Source organism: Morus notabilis, unplaced genomic scaffold (genome assembly GCF_000414095.1).
Source record: "Morus notabilis unplaced genomic scaffold, ASM41409v2 Scaffold616, whole genome shotgun sequence".
Taxonomy (NCBI): Eukaryota; Viridiplantae; Streptophyta; class Magnoliopsida; order Rosales; family Moraceae; genus Morus; species Morus notabilis.
The window spans coordinates 15,058-23,214 of NW_010366787.1; the positions used below are offsets into that span (position 1 = coordinate 15,058).

Genomic DNA, 8,157 nt, shown 5'->3' on the forward strand with positions numbered 1-8,157 from the left:
CCTTATCACTGGCGAAATGACTGGTGGTAGTAACTGATAAATTGAGCAGCAAGGTCAAGAAAAAAAAAGTAAGAAGCCAGACAAGAGACAACTGACAACATATTTTGGAAATTTTCTTCTAATCATTTAGATATAATCAATGATGAATATCCTCATATAATGATCAAACTCTAGGGTTGACGGTTTATCATTTCGTGATGGATAAAGTTCATTAATTGGAGAAAAAACACATACCAGGTACCCACACACACACTTGACAGGAAAGCAATTTTAAGACCTCACTCCCTTCAATTAGTAAAAACCATCTAAAACCTGGGACAATTAATTCTGAGCAGTTTGTAAACATGTTTATACAATACAGAAAACTATAGTGGGTCCAGAACATACAAGCGATTGTACACTTGCTACTAAAAATCCATCATAAGAAGGATGACTGATTCCCATTTGTGGCCAGCTGCTCTTCATCAAGTTGTTGAAGCAAGAGGAAGTTGCATGGGCATGTGAATAACACAACGCAAACATTTCCCCTCACTCATGAGATTGAAAGCTTCATTGATATCTTCGAGTGGCAGGTTATGTGTAATGTAGTCGTCAATGTGGATTTGCTGCACATAGTAATTTTGGATTTTTACATGCTTTACTCATAGAACCATAAAGAAGACTTTCACATTGTTATGGTCATTATACATGAACTGATATCAACCGCGGAGGTTTTTATATCCGTTATTTCTTAAGGCTACACACTTATGGTAAACCTTGTCAGAATAAATAAATTAAGCAAGTTTTCATTTCATTTCTGTTTTCTTAGCTCACCCTCTTTTTTTCCCTCTTTTTTCTTAAGGCTACACACTCATGGCTATATGTATTTGTAATGTGTTTGTTATTTTCTTTTTATAGAAAACTCAAAAATTTTATTAATGGAATCTGGAAAAAAAAAGGGCAACAAGATGGATGAGGTATCCACCCTGAAACACCAAAAAACAGAATTGACTCTGAATAAAATGACACAATCAAATGAAAACAGATAATGTGTTTATTAATAAAAGGAAGTTAAATAACTTGAGAGAAAAACTTCAAGTACAATAAATCTTATATGCCTCGATTGCTCGAAAAGATTAAGTTGATAAATATAACTTAAGAATCCAAGAATTATCATAGATTAACATGTACACTTCAAAAGTTTTATAACATGTTTCCAAATCTACGCCAAAGGAACTTGAGCCTTGATAACCCAAATTCCATAATAAATGAACTTGAGCCTCGATAACCCAAATTCCATAATAAATGAACTTGAGCCTCGATAACCCAAATTATTCCATAATAAATGAACTTGAGCCATGATAACCCAAATTCAATAATATTTATGGGCTGCATAATCTATACCTGATTCATGATTTGGATCACATAATTATGTTTTACATAAGAAACATAAACCACAGGAAAAATATTTCTAACAATGAAAAGCAAATTTACCATGGTTATATTACCTTTTTCATGTACATGTCGACTAATGAAGGGAGGTCAGATTTAGGTCTCCATCCTCCAAATAAAGATCCTTTTAGTGTTCTTCCAGTTAGCAGTAATCCGTAGTGTGCAGTTACTACTGGATTTACTTTTGGTACACCAAGTGTAACAGTCAAACCCCATCCCTAAAGAGAAGACACCAAAGAGAATGAAGCCAAGTGCACTAATATAAAATTTCATTATTCAAAATATAAAACTGAGATTATTTTCAAAATTACATCGCAACATGACTCCAATGCAGTTGTTATCATTCCAGTATCACCAATGAACTCAAAGAAGTAGTCTGCCCCTCCATCCGTAATACGCTTAACAACCTGAACATGACTCCAGGGCAAACTACTTCTTTCTCAAAAATGGAGTAGTTGAAAACGTAGGCAAATTTTCTTTAATTTTATCTAGTTCATTATTCATATCTATTTAATTATATTGACTAGGTTATCAATAAGACTGTAAACAAATAACATCAGCCAATCCTTATTTGCTGTTAAAACTGTCTTTATTCCTATGATTGTCCATGGAAGGGAAATAATTATCACCGTGGTTTGATCGGATAAATACCTGCTGAATACATTCATTACATTCATTTGGATTGATAAAATCTGTAATTCCAAAAGCTTTTGCTGTGCAGCCGAAATAGACACATTATTAAACAAGGGATTTCAAATTTGTTAGATTCATACAAATCCAAACTTACAAAAGTAAACATCTTTTACCTTTTTCACCTTTTTCAGGATTGGTGTCTACACCAATTATTCTGGATGCTCCCCTGAACTTAGCACCTTGTGCTACCTATCATACAAGAAAGGGTTACAGTTTACAATAATCATAAGGTGGTCGTGTGGCAGAAAATCACGGGTGAGAAAGCTGTTACAAGTCTAAGCACTTACAGAAAGGCCTACAGTCCCAAGACCGAATGTCACCACAGTCGACCCTTTTGATACATCAGCAACATTCCAAGCCTCACCCAGACCTAGCATTGTACTTCTGTTCGTTAGATCTACTATTCCTTAACCAATAAATCTCTTCATGTCAATTCAGGCCCAAAAAGATAAGTGGAATTAGATTTCATGCTTTTAGCAACACTGGTTAAGACAGAAAAGTCCGTGGTTTCACTTAAGCTAGTCTGTAAATCTTCATAAAGAGGCTCTCTGGTGTCCTATTTACCAGGACACAACAACGCTTGACATCCATATTTCCCCATTTGGAATAATCAATTCTATCATTAGTAATTTTCTGTTCAGATTGTTACATGTCAACTGTATGATTTTGGCTAGTGCATACCCAACACCAGCTGAAAATTTCCCGAGAGAGAGAGAGAGAGAGAGAGAGAGAGAGAGGGTATAATAAGGAAAATATTCTGAACTAAGAGTTACCTGCAGCTACTCCACAGCTCAGCAGGCATATTTTCTCCAGAGGCACATCTGAGTTCACTTTGACAGCACATCCAGAGTGCACCATGATATATTCACTGAAGCTTGAAACAGCACAATAATGATAAACTGGCCTCCCTTTTATAAAGAAGCGTGTCTTCTGATCACTATGCATTAACCCTCTCCTTTCCAATCCCAATGCTTGGCATATATTGCTTTTACCTGATTTACACTGCTTGCATGCACTACATTCTCCCGTGAATACTGTAAGCACATAATCTCTCAATGAATTCAGTTACCTCGTCCCCCACACTCTCAACAATCCTGCCAAATTTGATAAAGTCGATATTTTATAGAAAGCTGAGTTAACAGCATACACAATCCCACTGCAAGCTTGTTCACTAAGAAGATAATGCTCGTTGAAATGTTTTCTTCACTTTTCCTTTTTTCTATAGACAAGTGAAATTTTTCCTCACGTCTGAACTACATATTTATTCCATAAGAGAAGAATATCTGCTATATTACTGCATATCATGCTTAACTGTGCAACGTGACATGATCATCATCTTCAAAACTTTTTCTAAGGCTTTTACTCCGATATCTTAGGCTCAAGTTTAAATACACCCATTGATACGTTGGTCCAATGATTGAAAGCCTTTCTTGTCTGTATATGAGTCAATCCTCGGGGACAACCATAAATTAGCTTAAAAAACAAGAAAAGAAAAAAGGTGCTGATGTTACCTAGATGCTTCATGGCCAAATATCCGAGGAAATATTGTCTGCAACAACAAACAATTTGCTAAGAAAGTTCAGATCAACTTATCTAGAAGTAACTCGATTAAATGTGGATTGGTGAATAGATATTCAACTCCTGAAAAGGACTATGTTGAACATACTTAAATAAACCGACCTTTGAAGTCTGGACTATTCAAGGAAATACTCAAGTAAGAAAACTATGACTATAGCATGTGAAAATACATCCTATTCCCCCACAGGGCTCTGGTAGGAAATATTTTGATTGATGTTTTAGCTGAAGAAAGGTCAAGAATCATTTGTTGTCATTTTTTCTTTACAGAGCAACATTAAAAAAGAAATTGCCTCTTATCTATGCTTCACCAATTTAAATGACTTACTCCATCTGATAATTATTTTATTCATAGAGTCTTGCTCTCAAAGTAACATTTCAACAACCCAAAACCAGCAAGCAAATCTTCTGATGCTGACACATGCTATTACCCGACTTCCTAAAAATTCAAAAATCTTCCAATTTGGTTTCTCTAGTCATTCTTTTTTTTTTTTTTTTGAAAATGGTTTCTCTAGTCATTCTATTTTCCACAACAATGTGGTTTCAGTTCACCTAAAATAATTAGTACATTGTTCCCTCTTATAATACTTCTCTAGGAAACCTTTATTTTATCTGTAGGCACAAAAATTATTTGTTTTTTTTTTTTTTTTTGAAATGCAGAAGACTTATTTGTTAAAGTTATAGCATGCCGATATATATTGATCAATGACCTACAGCTCTTCAAGATACTTGTTAGGATCCAATACACGATCCGTAAATAAGTCAACTATAGTCCTTTGTGACTTGTCAAATCTCAAACTCTAATCTAACGCAATCCTCTACAGATCTTTCTAAAAATTATCCAGATAAGTGAACATCTAAAAAGTAGACATCCATAAAGAAATGGGAAAAGAAAAGCTAGTGAATTTAATCCTTAAATGAAGCTCAAACAAGTAATTAAGAAACAAACATTTGCATAAACAGAAGTAACTAAAAAAGAGAGAGAAAGACCTGAGATTCCCAGGCGGTGAGGTCACTGCAGCAAAGGGAGGTTGAGGGGGACCCACCTCCACTTCTTCTATCACCAGAGGCTCAGAAGCTCCCCATGCCACCACGGCTTAACAAACAAACCAACAAAGAGGGATTCAAAACATTTACAAATGCACCAACGTTTTTAAAATGAACGAAATGGGATTCAAACATGTCTTCACATTTCAGATTCTGGGACATTCTTGTATATTATACCTTTTGCTGGAAGTTTTTGTCCTCTCGAATACAACGCAACGACGACAAAGAAGAAGAAGAAGAAGAAGAAGAAGAAGCGGTAGCTGGTAGCTGTGATGATGGCAAGAGCAGCAGCGGGGGTTGGTAGGATGGTCGATTGGTAGAGGAGAGAAACGGTAGACGAGCAGGCCCGTGTTAGTTGATTTAAATTTTTAATTTGGCTTAAAATGAAATTTTATGTAAAATTTCTTTATTGTAATAAAAAAATTAGATGTAATTATTTTTAAATATTTTTTATTATAATAAAATTTAAATTTTAAATTTAAATTAATAAAATAAATAAAATTTGCCATTCATTCACCCCCAAACTCTTCAAGTTCATTCATTCATTCCTGAACTCTCGAGTTTGATATTAGAGCCCTGTGGAAAAAACAAGCTAAATATGTCAAGTTTGTCAAATAAATCTAACAGAAAGCATTCATTCATTCCCGAACTCCTCGAGCTCATTCAATCAATCATTCCCGAACTCTCGAGTTTGATACTGGAGACCTGTGAAAAAACCATACCAAAGATGTCAAGTTTGTCAAATAAATCTAACAAAAAAACAAGCCAAACTGATCATTCATTCATTCATTCATTTCATTCATTCATTCAATCCCGAACTCTCGAGTTTGATACTGGAGCCCTCTGTCATTCATTCATTCCCAAACTCCTCGAGTACATTCACTCATTCATTCCCGAGTCACAGTTCTCCGATTTTTTTCCTCCGAAACTGATGAAAACAAGTGAATTTTGGCCCGAAAATTGGGTTGGCGGCCTACGCCCTACCATGATTGTTCTGCTTGAAAACAGCTTCGATTTGGTATATTATAGGCACAGTACCGATTTGTAGGTAAAAAGTTATGGCCGTTTTCAGTCACAGTTCTCTGATTTTTTTCCTCCGAAACTGATGAAAACAAGTGAATTTTTGCCCAAAAAATGGGTTCGCGGGCTTTACCTTACCATGATAGTAGAGCTCAAAAATAGCTTCGATTTGGTATATTATAGGCCCAGTAACGATATCTAGATAAAAAGTTATGGCTGTTTTCAGTCACAGTTCTCTGATTTTTTTTCCTCCGAGACTTATGAAAACAAGTGAATTTTGACCCAAAAAATTGGGTTCGAGGGCTATGCCCTGTCCTGATCGTAGAGCTCGAAAAGAGCTTTGATTTGGTATATTATAGGCCTAGTAACGATATCAAGATAAATAGTTATGGTCGTTTTCAGTCATAGTTCTCCGATTTTTTGAAAACAAGTGAATTTTGGCCCGAAAAATTGGGTTGCAGGGCTATGCACTGCCATGACTGTAGAGCTCGAAAAGGGCTTTGATTTGGTATATTATAGGCCTAGTAACGATATCTAGATAAAAAGTTATGGCTGTTTTCAGTCACAGTTCTCCAATTTTTTCCTCCGAAACTGATGAAAACAAGTGAATTTTGGCCAAAAAAATTGGGTTGGAGGGGGATGCCCTGTCATGATTGTAGAGCTCAAAAAGAGCTTTAATTTAGTATATTATAGGCCTTGTAACGATATCTAGATAAAAAGTTATGGCTGTTTTCAGTCACAGATCTCTGATTTTTTTCCAATAAAACTTATGAAAATAAGTGAATTTTGGTCTGAAAAATTGGGTTGGCGGGCTACACCCTGCCATGATTGTTGAGCTCGAAAAGAGCTTCAATTTGGTATATCATAGGCCCAGTAATGATTTGTAGATAAAAAGTTATGGCTGTTTTCAGTCACAGTTCTCCGAAACTGATGAAAACAAGTGAATTTTGGCCCGAAAAATTAGGTTGGAGGGCTATGCCCTACCATGATTATAGAGCTTGAAAAGAGCTTCGATTTTGTATATTATATGCCCAGTAACAATTTGTAGATAAAAAGTTATGGTTGTTTTCAGTCACAGTTCTCTGATTTTTTTCCTCCGAAACTGATGAAAACAAGTGAATTTTTGCCCAAAAAGTTGGGTTGGAGGGCTATGCCCTGCTATGATTGTAGAGCTCGAAAAGAGCTTTGATTTGGTATATTATAGGCCCAGTAACGATTTGTAGATAAAAAGTTATGACTGTTTTCAGTCACAGTTCACCAATTTTATTCTTCCGAAACTGATGAAAACAAGTGAATTTTAGCCTGAAAAATTGGGTTGGCGGGCTATGCCCTTCCATGATTGTAGAGCTCAAAAAGAGCTTCGATTTGGTATATTATAGGCCCAGTATCGATGTCTAGATAAAAAGTTATAGCCTTTTTCTGTCACAGTTCTCTGATTTTTTTCCTCTGAACTAATGAAAACAAGTGAATTTTGGCCCGAAAAATTGAGTTCGAGTTCTTTGCCCGGCCATGATTCTAGAGCTCGAAAAGAGCTTTGATTTGGTATACTATAGGCCCAGTAACGATTTGTAGATAAAAAGTTATGGCCGCTTTCAGTCACAGTTCTCCGATTTTTTTCCTCCGAAACTGATGACAACAAGTGAATTTTGGCCTGAAAAATTGGGTTGGCGGGCTATGCCCTGTCCTGATTGTAGAGCATCGAAAGAGCTTTGATTTGGTAAATTATAGGCCCAGTAACGATATCTAGATAAAAAGTTATGGCCGTTTTCCGTCACAGTTCCCCGATTTTTTTCCTCTGAAACTGATGAAAAGAATTGAATTTTTGCCCGAAGAATTGGGTTGGCAGGCTACGCCCTGCCATGATTGTTGAGCTCAAAAAGAGCTTCGATTTGGTATATTATAGGCCCAGTAACGATTTCTAGACAAAAAGTTATGGTCGTTTTCAGTCACAGTTCTTCAATTTTTTTCCTCCGAAACTGATGAAAACAAGTGAATTTTGGCCCGAAAAATTGGGTTGGCGTGCTATGCCCTGCCATGATTGTAGATCTCAAAAATAGCTTTGATGTAGTATATTATTGGCCCAGTAACGATATCTAGATAAAAAGTTATGGCCGTTTTCAGTCACAGTTCTCCGATTTTTTTCCTCCAAAACTGATGAAAACAAGTGAGTTTTGGCCGAAAAAATTTGGTTCGCGGGCTACACCCTACCATGATTGTTGAGCTTGAGAAGAGCTTCGATTTGGTGTGTTATAGGCCCTGTAACGATTTATAGATAAAAAGTTATGGCCGTTTTCAGTCACAGTTCTCTGATTTTTTTCCTCTGAAACTGATGAAAACAAGTGAATTTTGGCCCGAAAAATTAGGTTGGCGGGCTACACCCTACCATGATTG

General features: G+C 36.1%; 1 pseudogene; it reads right to left on the reverse strand.

Moving 5' to 3' along the window:
- Positions 1–317: 317 nt before the first annotated feature.
- LOC21386714 lies at positions 318–5,907 on the reverse strand (annotated as a pseudogene).
- Between the last annotated feature and the right edge of the window lie 2,250 nt (positions 5,908–8,157).